The following is a 14,227-nucleotide window of genomic DNA, read 5'->3' on the forward strand; positions in this document are numbered from 1 at the left end:
AGCACAGCACAACGCCGAGGGATGTGGGAGGTTAAAATTCCTCCTGGTGGCCTCAGAGCTGCCCACCCAGCCAGGATGCTCTGTCTGAGCAGCACTAACAGGGTCAAACCCCAGAGCTGAAGCATCACAAAATGATTGAACCCTCTCTGTGGCACTGCCCGCTCCCCAGCACAGCTTCAAACAGCCAGGGCCACCTTCCTCTGACCCATTTTTGGGGAAGGGACAGGGGCTGACAAGCAGGCTGAAGCCAAAAAGATTTAGGGCCCTTTCAGAGCTGGGAGTTTTTTGATAGATACCAAGTTTTCTTGAAAGCTTCCTTCATCCTTTTGAGAATTCCAGCCTAAACTTGTATCCAACAGCCTTTATCATTTAGTTACTCCTTGGATCTCTTGGGAAAACTAAAACCCCTAACATACAAGACCAACCTAAGTAAGGATAAAGCAGCACTGTCAGGTTTGGAATACACAGCTCAAGTCCAGGTGAAGGCACAAGTTGGTTCAGAGCTGTCCCTACATGTCCTGGGCTGTCTCCACAGATGTGTCTGGTCCCTGGACCAGACAGCTCCTTGTCCTGGGAAGGCAGCCCACAGGCATTCCCTTGCTCAGCCAACAGGATGACTTGGCTGGATCTCAGCAGGGGGCCAGGCAGTGAGTCCCCAAAAATTCGGCCCCAGCCCATGCACGCAGGAGGATCTTTGCATCCGTGGAAAAGGGGAGCAGATCCCCTCAGAGCAGATACCAATCACCAATTCCTGCTGTCAGGGCCTGGCTTGTGTAACCAAGCACTGGAAAGAATAAACCCAGGTCCTTTCACGCTCAAAGATCTTTAAGGTCCCTTCCAACCCAAACCAATCCCTGATTAATGGAGCAGAGATGGAAATCAGTTGGATGGTGCAACACTGGAGAAGTCCAAGAGCCTCATCCCCTGGCCTTAAAACCTTCCCAAAAGCAGAGGTGGAACAGCCAAATGAGGTGATGGGAGCAGAATGAGGCTATCTCTGGAAGGAAAAGCGATGCCAGCAGTTCTCCTTAAGTCTCTGGAGCTGGCACGGTCCTGCCAGCCTCCTTATTCCAGCCCTACCTAGTTTGGGAGCAGCATGCAAACACTTGGAAGGGAAGGAAGAAAGTGTTTAATAAGTCTGAAATAATTTGTTACAAATTCATTAGCTATTATTTCAGCTGCGTGACCTCCTGAAGGGACTTTCTAGAGGGCCAGATTATGCAGTCAACTGAAAATATAAATAAGTATGGAAAGGGCAGAGATCACTTTGCTCAGCCAAACCGTGTGGGATGTCAGGTTAAGTTTCCTGTCGGGTGCATCCGTGCACTTCCAGGAGGGGAGCGTGGCCCAGCATTTGCATTTCTTCTGCCATCTCCAGGGAAAACTGTGTGCTACGGGAACCAGCCAGTCTCCCTGAAAAAAAGCTTCATTTCACTCGTTTATTGGTGTTGATTTCAATCCCCGCTGCTTTTAGGGAGCCTTTAATTGGAATGTACATTCACACCGACATTTACTGACGGGGAAGTGCTGCATTCGAGGTGAAATGTGCAGTGCACAGACAGACACGGATCTTCCCCATCCCTGGAAGTGTCCAAGGCCAGGCTGGACGGGGCTTGGAGCAGCCTGGGACAGTGGGAGGTGTTCCTGCCCATGGGATGAGCTTTAAGGTCCCTTCCAGCCAAAACCATTCTGTGATTTTATGATACGACGAGGCCCATCTGTGCCTGTAGAAGAATGGCAAAGAGAAATTTCAAAAGGAGACCCAAAGCATTTTTAACAGGCAAAAAGCACACAGAGGAGTGAAAAGTTCTTAAATTAAGTCACCCCAGCCATCCTCCACCCCCACGGCGTAGTTAATTAAATCCGGGCTCACAGATGATCTGTGTGTTGTGTGCAGAAGCACGAGCACATTTCTCCAGACAGAGGCAGATCCAAGCTTCCCTCTTCTCTCCCTGCATTCAATCTGATTCCCTCATAAGCCTCTGAACCCTCATTTCAATCACCGAAGGTAGCACCCAGCCTCCCTCCCGCTTCACAAGCATCACATGCAGATTTCACCTGGAGAATACGAAACTTAAAGAAACACCTTGTACTGCAAACACAAATCGTGGGTAAAACTCGGTTGTACAGAGCAGAAAAGCTGTTCAGCATCAACCAGAGGCTCCCATCACCCCTGGGAACATCCAAGGCCAGCTTGGATGGGGCGCTTGGAACAACCTGGTCTAGCGGAAGGTGTCCCTGCCCATCCCAGACCGCTCGTGAAACCCAGAGGGGAGCGGCACTGCCAGAGCCGGAGCACGGAGCCTTTGTTCGGAGCAGATGCTGCGGGGAGCTCGTCCTGCTCCCCCCCAGAGCGGGGATTGCATCAGAGCCGCGGTGACACAGGTTATTATCCCAGCGGGAACCTCGCAGGGGTCACTCTCCGAGGTTCAAACAAGTCCAGCTTTTGCAGCTGGCAAACCTAAACAAGACCAGCCAGCTGCTGCCGAGCTGAGTCAGCCGCACTCGTCCGCCTGAAAGCGTCCACTTAACCCGTTCACTTAATCACCCAAACCCCAAAAACCTGACAACTGCGGACAGCGAAACGCACATCTGCCTTTTGCAGCACGACCGGCTAGGAGAGACCGTGGAAACCGATTTTCCAGGGCTTTTTTTCCTAGGCTGCGGAGTGCGTGCTGCACACAAATCATGTTGCTGGGAGCCGGGCTGCTCTGAGTCAGCAGGGCATGTGCTACACCCCACCCCAGCCATCGGGGGGAACAGCACGCATTTCAATATTAAACATGTGATTAAATCCTCCACCAGACACAGACAAGCCGACTTGTTTGCTCCTCGAGCAGAGAGGTTCCATCTCTGCCCGCTCCTTCCCCCCAAAATTTGAACGAGACTGTTTGTTCCCCTTTGAGAAACAGCAGCAAGGGAGCGATAACTTCGCTTTACCTCTCGCGAAGCCATAAAACCCAGAAGTGCGGTGAAAAGGCGACCCGAGAGCTCTGAAGCGGATAATTTATTGATAGGAAAGAAACACGAAGCAGCGGCGCAGAGAGCGAGCAGAATAAAGCAAGATTTTAGAAATGATTAGTCAGTCGTGGCACCGAGAATTAAATCCCTCGGGGTGTTCTTTTGTGGGACTGGAGGCTCTGGGAGCAGAGCAGGGGGTTGGGAAGCTCCCGGCGCTATCCGGGCTGGAAGCGCGTTGCTAAAGAGGCTGTGAGTAAGATCTGGCTCCCCGTCCCCTTCCCGTGGTTTGCCTGCCCGGCCCGGCCCGCCGAGCAGTTTCAGGGAAGCCCATAAAGCAGGGACCAGCCCCACGCCCAGTGCGAGGAGTGATGCTGCTCCTGAGAGCCTTGGAAAAATGATTCATGGGTGCTCAGAGCCCGGACAGGGCGCGGGGGGATGCGCTGCCCACGCTGCTGAAGGTGGATGGCAGCATCCAAACCCGCAGAGTTAGAGATAAAATATCCCCCCCGAGCAGCCCCGAGGGAGACTCACAGCCACTCTGCCGTTGCCTGCAGAAAGCCCTGTCCCCTCAGGAGCCACCACAGCCCCGGGTGCCCAACCGGAGCTGGCAAACAACATCCGACCCCTCGTTCAGGCAGAGCCAGACAAAACCACGCTGAAGTGCAGCATATTCCGACAAAACAACAACAAAAGTCAGTCCTCTGCACACCCCCAAACCCCTTCAGGCCACAGCAGCAGCCTTACCTGGCCCTCATGCAATGCTGCGTCCAGGACATCTCCAGAGCTGGAAGGGACCCACGGGGATCATCGAGTCCAACTGCTGGCCCTGCACAGGACACCCCAAGGAGCTGGGCACCCCCGGGAAGCAGAGGCAGCCGTGGGAAGAGGCTGGCAAGGAGAGGAGGAGGAAGAGGAAAGAGAGGGGTAGAGGGGATTGTCAACACCAGGGCAGGGAACGGGCTCCGTACCTCGAACGGTACTTAAGCGGGCTGCAATCTAGAGGGCTTGGTTTAAGAAGCCTGGTCTAAGGGTTTTAAACCTGGTTTAACGGGATATTCTGTGATTCCAAGCATGGGCAACGCCATCTGCATGGAAGGCAGCAGCTGTAAAGTTTAGGAAAACGAGTGCACTGCGTGGTGCTTGCATTTAAGGGCTGGGAGAAACGGTGGGACCGAGGAGAGATGCAGGACCAAGGGTGGCTTTTGCCAGGCTTGTGCCCTGCTGATGCAGCTGCCAGGCCAAGGAAAAGGGACAGAAAGAGCCCCGGGGCAGTAGGAGATAAGGAATGCCGAGCTTATGACACCCATTCAAATTCCAAGTCACTGTCACCATTCCCAGGGTGCCCAAAATGCCAATCCCAATGACTCACCCCAGCCCCACAAAATCCAGAGCGCCTCATGCCGTGCCAAGGACTCCTTCCCCCGGCAGGATTGTTTGTCATATAAAAATATAGCTCCCCCTTCAAGAGGGCAGCGCCCTGTAACCCCAGGTATTTTAAAGAGCTGAGCGATTCTTGACATAAAAAAAAGATCAGAGAGGCTTTATTGACTGCAGCAGGGTTAAGCCGCTTTATTCCGAGTGAGAATTTGGCCCCTTGACTTCAAGGAAGCCGTGCTGATTAATCCCAGATGCAGACCTGGCCGGGTACAATCCCTTCCCAAAGTCCTGGGACTGAATCACCTCCGTTGCTCAGAGCCTGGGTGGTTATCAAGGAACGAGGAACAGCACCTGCCATGAGGGAAACATTGAGGATGGGGCCAGAGAGTTGGGATTGAGGAATTCAGGGACCTTCGGCATGTGCCTTGTAGCGGCGGGGAAGATGCCAGAGTAGCAACCTTTCTCCTGCAAACATCTGGGAATGGCACCTGGGATGGGAGGCCAAAACCTGGGCACTGAGCACAGCAGGCAAGGAGATGGGGAATCTTCCTTGTCTCCTTCCCACCAAGGGCTTTTTGTGGTGCTCTGTAAGGATCCGTAAGAGTAAAACCAGGATTAAATCCATCCACTCTTCAGGGAAGCTGCCCCAGCATCTCTTTGGCAGTTTTGAGGAGCAAACACAGCTTCATTCCTGCTCCAGATGCCAAGGAAAAGGGTCTTTTTTCAGCTCTTTTTTCAGCAATCGCCTCCAAGGCTAACTCAGGACAGGCGAGGTTTCTCTTCCCAGAGTTGTGGGCATGAGTGCCATACTTTTTGCAGGAAAAACTAAAATCCTTTACACGTGTGCCCGTGGAGAGGTGGCAAAACTGTGCCACGTGGCGATAAACACCAGGACAAACCAGTTCCAGGGCGGGTGTTGATGGGTTCTTGGGTCTGAAACGCAGTGTGGGTGGCACCTACCCCGCCAGGTCCCTCATGCAGGGGCATTAAAAACTCCTGGCTATAGGATGCCAGTGTCTCTCCCCAGATTTCCCTTGAGGGTCTCTGCCCCACGTTTGCATCGTGCAGGCCAGGCGGGCTCCGAGGGCTGGGCTCTGCGTGCGGAGGAGACTCGGCAGCACGGCTGGGAAGAGGGAAATGCCTGGGCTCGCCGTTCCCCTGCTCCAGCCCGGCCTTCCGAGCTGTGTTTGTGAGGGCCGGCGTCTGGAGCGGGACGGAACCCGAGGATTGATGGGCAGCAGCACACGTACAGCTGTGCACATCTGGCCCGCAGGTGTCTCAGCTGCTCTTTGTCAGGGCCATGAAAAAGCACCCCGAGTTCCCGGGGCAATCGTACCTGTCCCGTGGATTGTTCCCAGAAGCCCCCAGGATTCCGTGGATTTCATGTCTCTGCCTTTCAGTGGGTGGCCCCAAATTTTTTTTTTTTTGCTTGTTTTCCCGTTACTGTTTTATTTAAAAGAAGGAGTTTAAACCCTAGATGCTTTTAAAACAGGGGGGGTTTGTTGTTATTAATTCCACTGGCATCAATCCACGCAGCTGAGTCAGTCACAGTGGATGTTTATCATCCTTTCCCTGATTTACTCCTAGGAGTAGATGTTACTACAGAGCCTTTGTGCTGCACTGATGAAAAAAACTGAGGCTGTTCCTCCTTGTGCTCAGCCACAGATAGAGCCAGACTCGCTCCCAAAATATTTAATCTATGCAAGGGCAGGTAAAGTGGGGAAACGGGTAGGAAAAGTCTCGTCCATGGGGTAGGAAAATCCCAGAGCATCCCACAGGGATGCTGCCGCTCCTGAGGTTTGGGAACTGCAGCTGCACGCAGGAAAACTGTGAGAGCAGAGGAGATGCTGGCTGAGCGGGCCAGACCCAGAGAGTTCCCTTGGAAAAAGAAGAAAGCCACAGAGGTATATGTTTATTTTTAGAGAAGGTGTTTTTCCTAGGATCTGTATTATTTTGGCAGGAACGCCGAGGGGGAGGAGGAAAGGTTTCCCTTTGGCCAATAATATCTGCTCTCCTAAAATGGGGTGGAGGCAGAAGGGTGTTCTCACAGCCCCGTTGGTATCTCATTTGTGTTTATCCCTGGGTCCAGAGACCATGTCCCAGGGAGCTTGGTCCTAAATTAAATTCCCCCTTAGCCTGCGAGTTGTGTCTGTGCAGGGTGGGATGTGTCTCAGCAAAAGCGGACGGGCCACCTCTGGCAACTCCACCCTCCTTCCCTGATTTCTGCCCGTTCCCACCGCTTTGGCCCCGTTTTGGGTGGGCATTTGAGGCAGTGCCTGCCCAGGATTGCCGGTGCTCGGGCAGCTGGAGCCCATCCGGACCCGAGAAGGCCGCAGGATGTGGGACTCGGGCAGCAGAGGAAGGTGGGATGTGGCTGCTCTCAGCCTTGGCGTGAGCCTCGGAGCTCTCCTTCGGGACACGTCGGTGTCTGGGCAGGTTCTCCTCCCCAGCCCTGGGTATTTCCCTAGAGCTGCACCGGGAGAACACCTCCTTCCCTGCCTTTTCCCCGCTTGGTTCCACACCTTTCTCCTGTGGCTTGTGAGTGAGGGACTCGGGGCAGTAGATCCAAGACGCAGCAAGCCCTGGTGAGCTCTGCTAGCCAGGAGGGCTGGTGGGGGCCATCTCCTGCCCCTCTTTGTCCCCCATCCCTGCCCACACACCCTTCCCTGCCTTGGGAGATGCCTCTGGTGTCCCTCAGTGCTTGTTCCTCTGAGCCACCCACGAGGCAGCTCCGATGGTTCTCCCAAACGCCGGGGCAGCTCTGCTTTTCCCTGCTCCGGCTGCTCATTAGCAGCTTCCGCCCCTCGGCAGCTCCGAGCTGCCATTCCAGTGATGGGCTGCCAAGGTTTTAACGAGGGGCTCCCACAAACCTGCCTCCTCCTCCTCCTCCTCCAGCTGCCACCAGCCCCACTCAGCCTGTGGAGGAGTGCAGGCCTTTGGCAAGGGAGTTCTTCCTGTTTAAAGCTCCTTTTTGTTGTTGTTGTTGTTGGTTTAAAGCTGTTTTTATATTTGTTTTAATTTTCTGGCCAGGGAGGGACACGGCACCTTGGGGCAACACATTCCTGAATGCCCAGAGGTTGCTGCAGGGAGGAAGGACATAACATAGCAACTTTGAGCATCCCAGCAGCAAAATGCTTCGTTGTTCAGCATTCCCTTCTCCTCCCTGTGGTGAGCACAGCCCAGGAGACTGATTTCAGCTGGGCTACAACCTGAAATGCTGAAGAATTGGCTTTTTCGAGGTGTTTCGGGCCCCAAAGGACAGCTTTTTCCACGGGGAGTTGTTGAGCCCACAGGTAGCAGCCACTGAATTCCTCTCCTTGGTGAGCATCCCTCTCTTCTTCTTGAGGGGTTCATTCCATTCAAGGCCAGGCTGGACGGGGCTTGGAGCAACCTGGGATTGTGGAAGGTGTCCCTGCCCATGGCAGGGGGTGGAACAAGGTGGGCTTTAAGCTCTCTTCCATCCCAAACCATTCTGGGATTCTGTGGAGACCAATAACCTCTTCTGCAGCAGCGTGAGGGGAGAAAAAATACTTTAAGCAAAATTATGGAGTAATTTCTGGCAATATGCGAGAGCAGCACTCAAAACTGCCCCAAATTTCTTTCAACCATGGGTGAGGAGCTTTTTAGCCAGTCCCAGCCTTGTGGCCGTGCTCCATCCTGCTCCAATGGCTGGGAGCAGACCCAGGCAGGAGAGACCAGGGCTTCTTCTTGTGGCATCATCCCTTTAGGATCCTCAGCTTTCCCCAGACAGCGAGGTGTTAGCAAACCATGGGCATTCCTCGGTGATGCACAAGAGGGTCTGGAAAGGGAGAAACAGCCTCAGGGGGAGGAGAAAAGGCTTCAATCTCCATTTCCTCATGCCACACCCCCATCAAACTGCTCCTGATAACAAACTGGGGGCTGCAGAGCACAGGGAGGATGTTTCACCTCCAGCCAGCCACGGGCAGATAAATGCCCCAAGCTCTGAAAAGGTGAATCAGAGAGAGGAGAGGCTTCTCCCTGGCTGAGGAAGGGTCCGAGGGGGGCCCCGCGGCTCAGGAATGAACCTCTCTGCCAGGGATGTGTTTTGAAACATTTTCCCAGCTGTGAGATGCACATAACTGTGGCTTTCCCTTCATCTGGGAGACTTCAAGAGCAGATGGGTGATAAGGGTTCAGAGCAGCAAAGGCAGAGCAGCCCGAGCCAGGGGATCTGGTTTCAGTCTGTCCATACCCGCAGCATTAGATCTGATTTTGGCCCTCTCTCCGCCCCCTCGCACGGACACAATTATCTGAATTCCTTTCTCCGCTGCTTCCTCCCCTCTGAAGCCCCGCAGCCTGGCCCTGCTGCCTTTTCCAGGGCTCCCTCCTTTCCGGACCTGTGGAGGGGTCTGTGCCAGGGCCACGGGGACCGGCACCCCCCAGACAGCGGAAAACAACCACGAGGCTGGAAATTTATCCCCAACCCATCTTTTGTAGCCTTCCCTGGTGTGAAACACCCCCAAAATCAAGGGATTTCTGCTGGGTTTAGCCTTTCCTGGTGGGAAACACCCCAAAACACAAGGGAATTCTGCTGGTTTAAGGTGCATTTTTTTTTGCACCATCCAAATCCCGGAAAGGTTTTATATTTAAACAAGGACGGGCTTAAGTTGAAACAGGTTTATATTTAAATTCAACCAGCTTAAATTTAAATTATTATAAATGATTATAAAATAATGATTTATAATTCTAAGATGATAAAATGGGGTTTTTCCATGCAGAATCTGGGGCACGGAGATCCAGAGGGATGGGAATCAACCTTTCCAAGGGCTCTGCGTGGTCCTTGTTCACCTGTGAGGTGAAAAAATCCCTTAAATTAAACAGGCTTAAATTTAAATGAATAAACTTAAATTTAAATGATGCTTCGATGAAAATAAATTTAAATTAATTTTGAACAATTTGAATTTAAACAAGGCCAGGTTGGATGAGGCTCTGAGCAATCTGGTCTGGTGGAAGGCGTCCCTGCCCATGGAATGAGATGAGCTTTAAGCTCCCTTCCAGCCCAAACCACTCTGTGAAGTGGCTACCATCACTTTTACATCCAGGGACAGTTGACAACTCCCTGAAATAATTTGGGAAGATCCCTTCAGCAGTGATCCTGCAGCGAGTGTAGCTTTGTGTAGGCAATCCATTGGCCGGTGCTGCCCTTCTTCCATCAGCTTTGCTCTAAAAATACCAGAGAATGTATTAAACCGTGCAAAAACAGGGACGAAACACACGGGGAGAGAGCTTTCCCCATGCTCAGCCACAGCAGAGCCCCGTGTGATGTTCCCGTCACCCCACCTGAATTCCCATCCAGCTGAAGCTCTCCGTGTGTTGTAGCTTGGTTTTTCCCAGGGGGGGTTGAAACTGGATGATCCTTACGGTCTCAAACCATCCTGTGACTCCATGATTCCGTGAGTCCGTGATTCCGAGTCCAGCTCCTGCCAGCCACCACCGTGCCTCCAGCCCAGCAACGGAGATGAACCCGAGCCAAAATATCTCCAAAATATCTCCGTGTGCTCCCTGCCTTTGGTCTCGCAGGAGCACTCAGCCCCAGGCACGGCTGGGAAGGCAATGTGGGGAGACTCGGAGCTGGGGCCAAACGAGCCCCGTGTCCCCCAGCTCCAGGTGGGATGGAGCTCTGCAAGCCGGGCAGTTTGCGTGTTGCCTTCCAGCTTTTCCAGCCTGCAACACCTCCCAGGCATGGGGAAGCATTTTTGGAGCACGGCTGTTTTCCACTCCCCCTGTAGCCTGAAACAGCTGGGCCATTTTTCTTGCCCAGAAAACAAAAACAGCGGCGAGAAAGAGGAATCACCGTCGGGTGTGGAAAATTTTCAGCTCAAGAGGTCTAAATTTCGGGAGGTTTTCGAGCAGATGGGATGCTGGGAGGCAAAGTGTCCAGACCTGACCATGGGTGCTCTGATTGATCTGTGCCATAGGGCTTTTTAGAGGGATTATTCCCAAAACAGCTGGGAATGATGATCCCATCAGGAATGGGATTTTAGTGATTTTCTAAAGCAGGAGCATCGCCTTTTGTGCTGTAACCCAGCGTTGCTTGAAGCCACTGGTGGGGCTATTCCAGAGTAATTTTTTACACTAAAAAGAGGAGATTAAGGGAGGAAGAAATTCCTCACTCTGAGGGTGGGGAGGTCCTGGCACAGGTTACCCAAAGAAGCTGTAGCTGCCCCATCCCTGGAAGCGTTTAAGGATGGGGCTTGGAGCAACCTGGTCTAGTGAGAGGTGTCCCTGCCCGTGGCAGGGGTGGAACAGGATGAGCTTTGAGGTTCCCTCCCAACCCAAACCACGCTGGGATTCTATGAATGCCACATCTTCCTCACCTTGCCATGTTTGCTCTGTCCCATCTCATTCAGGCCTTACCTCCAAGCAGAAGCACCCTGAAATGTGCCTGGGACATCTTCCCAGCTATGGTGCAGCACCTGAGCATTAAATCCTTAATTAACAGCGTGGATGAGGAGCAGTGATCTCAACAGTTGTTGCAATTCCAGCTCCTTCCAGCAAAGGATGCTTGGTCGGAACCCAAAGGCAGCACTGAGCAGTGCTGGGCTCTCAGCTTGGACCCACGCTGCTTTTTACTTCCCCAGGCTGAAGGGAAAGTGGGGAGAAAACAACCCATAAAATTCCTGGTGATGGGCAAAATCGGGGGCAGCTGGTGTGAGCTGCACCGCTCACCCCTCTCACCCCTCTCACCCCTCTCACCCCTCTCACCCCTCTCACCCCTCTCACCCCTTTCCCAGTGCCAAACACAGGGCAGGAAGGTGGGGCAGCACCTTCCTGGCAGGGACTCAGGCTGGCAGAAGCCCACATGGAGGGAGAGAGAGGCTGGGCCCTGGAGGCAGAGCCTTTTTTCTACATCCTCAGCTTTAAAAGAAGTTGGAAAAGCTGCCTTTAAAAAAAAAAAAACAGCAAAACCCAGCAAAACCAAACAAACTCCCAACGGTTTTCCTGCATTTCCCATTTCATTTGCACTCTTGGCCATGCCATGGAAATGATTTCAATCCTTTTGTAACCAAACCCGCCCCAATCCTATATAAGCAAAGGCCTGGGGGACCTGTTGCGAAATTTCCTGCAAGCTGGGCCGTGCTCTTGCTGCCACCTTCCATCAGGCCAGCAGCTCTCTGCTCCTGTGATTTCCATGATGGGCTGGGAAATGCTCCTAAAGCAGGGAAAAGAGGATCAGCAAGGCCTCAGCCAGAGGAAGCTGCGCTGGGTCTGCACTGGGGCAGCGCATCACAGCTGTGCTCTGTGTCAGGGTAAGAGAAACGCTTGGAAATGCCTGAGAAAAGCTTGGAAATGCCTGAGAAAAGCTTGGAAATCCCAGGAGAAAGCAGTTGCCATCCCTGGAAGTGCTCAAGGCCAGCTTGGATGGAGCTCTGAGCAAGCTGGTCTAGTGGAAGGTGTCCCTGGCCATGGCTGGGGTGGCACTGGATGCCAAGGGCAGCCTCCACACACCAGGTAGGAGAGGAGAAAAGAGCAGCCTGCTGAGGTTTTGGGGGGCATTTTCCCTCTTCCTCAGCCCTTCCTTCCCCCTGCAAGACTCATACTGCAGCAAGCAGGGGCCAGGTTGCTGACATGAGGGTCACAAGCCAGATTCAGAGTCTGGTATCAAAGTCTGATTTCACAGAATCACAGCACGGTTTGGGCTGGAAGGCGCCTCAAAGCCAGTCTAGTTCCAATCCCTCGGGAGCACAGGATGGGATGTGGCAGAGCCATTCCAGAGCTCTGGAACATCTACGATCCACAGGGAAGAAAATCACCCCGTTAGCACCGAGCTGCTGTGAAATTCCCAGTTCTCCAGCTGGTGCTGGAAACCGGAAAGAGCCAGCGGGAAAGAGGTGCCTCAGGGCAGCAGCAGCCAGAGCAGGGGGTCTCAGCCGGGGTTGAAGACGTCAGCTCTGCCCTGGGAGCAGCTTTGTGCTGAGCTCTCCACTCTTGGGTGGGATTTTAAAAATCCCTGGAACTAGACCAGCTTTTTATCTGGTTTTACCTTGTTTTCCTGTCAGCCACGTTCAGAGAAGAGCGGGGCACAGCGAAACCTTGTGACCATCTTCCACCCCCTTCTCCTGCTCGCTGGAAAAAATAATAATTAAAAAAAACCCAGAAAATTGCTCCGTGGTATCTTCCTCCTCCCTGGACTTCATTTTTCTTTCCTGGAGCCCTCCCTGGACAGGGAAAGGACCAGCCTGTCATCTGTCAGACGTGGGCATCCCCAAACCACTGGGAGAGGTGGAGCTTTCCTAAGTGGTCCTGGGCAGCCTGACAAGTCCCTGAGCTCGCCTGCAGAATGTGGTTGTAATTAGATAATTAATAACTTGGAGAGGGAAAGGAAAGGAAATCAGCTAAATGGAAGCTTTCCTCGGTGGGAGGAAATAATTATATCTGCTTTTTGATATCTGAGCTGAGGTGGCTTTGCTGAAGGCAGGAGCAGCATCTCGTCCTGCCCCGAGCAGGATGGGGGATCCTGTGGGCACTGCGGGGTCATGGAGTTTGTCCCACAAAATGTTCCCTGTTCCTGGAGGTGTTCGGGGCCACGTTGGAGCGACCTGGGATAGTGGGAGGTGTCCCTGTCTGTCCCTGCCAGACTCTGAATTTAGGCTATCTATCCAAAAGTCTAAGGAATTGTGCTTCCACTTGCTCCTGGCAGACTGGATCTTGCCCTGTGCCTGGATTAACTCCACACTGCTGGAACCAGGGGCAGGATCCAACACATGGTTTCAGACCACAGCCTGGATTTGTAGGGAAAAAGCCCTTCCCACACAACCTGTCTCACAAAGATGTCCTGGATTCGGTGTATTTATTTTTCTTCTCTTTTTTTCTCCCCCCCTTCTCTCCAGACTGTCCAGTGTCTGCAACTGAAGTGGAATTGGGATTTATCCAAGTTTGTAGCTTCTGAAACCTTAAAAACCTCAAGAAAACTGCTCCAAAAGACCCCTCTTGACCTCCCTCGCTCTGAACTCTTGCGGAGCATTTTAGACTGAGCAGCAAAACGGCACCGAAGAGAAGGGGCTGAGACTTCGCAGCATCTCTCCCCAGAACGACTGACCAAAGAGAGAAGGAGAAGCAACATTCCTGGTTGTTCATTGTTGTTGGGATTTTGTGTCTGTCTGTCTGTGCGTTTGGTGTTTTTATCGCTGATTTTTTTGGTTTTTATTTTTATTTCTGAGGAAAAAACCTTAATTCAGGAAACACATTTATGAGGCATCTTTGGGTTCGAGTTTTACTTCCCCTTAGCTGTATTCTTCTCTTTTTTTTTTTTTTTTTTTTTTTTTTAAGTTCCAAACCTGATTTCTTGTACAGTCATGGCAAAACTGGACCAAGGCTCTCAGAAAAAAACAGGACAAGGAGGAGAAAAGCCCACCATGCCCCCAGCTCCCTGCATGATTTGTTTCAAGTACAGCCTGGGTTACAGACTGCCCTCCACACTCTGCCACCTCTCCCTTATTGCTCCATGATTTGCTACCGCTCATCCCCTTCCCCCCCCTTTTTTTTTTAATTTTTTTTTTTGTTTTCATTTTCTGTTCCAGTGTATATGTTGCTTATTTGTTTTATTTATTGAGATATTTTTAACGAGCTAAGAGACTGCAATGTCGCTGTGTATACTGCTTCTCTTGCCAATAAAAATAAAGATGTCATGCAGCTACCGGGGCTTTGAGATTTATGTTCTCGACTCCATGGCCCCCAGCAGAGGCTGAGACTCTTCCTTGCACCCCACAATGTTTTGACACTCAGAAGTTTGGCTAAAAATTTCTTTCCCAGGGAGTGGGTGATGGGTGTGAGCCTCACTTGTCCGGGCTGATGTCCTGCAGGACGATTTGGCTTGGAATGGACCTTAAAACCCAACACCTTCCACTAGACCGGGATCTGGAAACATG

At 52.3% G+C, this 14,227-nt stretch overlaps 1 protein-coding gene across 1 annotated transcript in view; it reads left to right on the plus strand.

Moving 5' to 3' along the window:
* The window catches only part of TWIST2 (twist family bHLH transcription factor 2), a 28,397-nt gene extending 14,401 nt beyond the window's left edge, over positions 1-13,996 (plus strand). The window contains exon 2 of the mRNA XM_010407919.4: positions 13,190-13,996. The gene's annotated coding sequence lies outside the window, so the exon portion shown is untranslated. The remainder of the gene's footprint in view (positions 1-13,189) is intronic.
* Positions 13,997-14,227: the final 231 nt, after the last annotated feature.

The sequence above is a fragment of the Corvus cornix genome, chromosome 7, assembly GCF_000738735.6.
Source record: "Corvus cornix cornix isolate S_Up_H32 chromosome 7, ASM73873v5, whole genome shotgun sequence".
NCBI classification, from domain to species: Eukaryota; Metazoa; Chordata; class Aves; order Passeriformes; family Corvidae; genus Corvus; species Corvus cornix.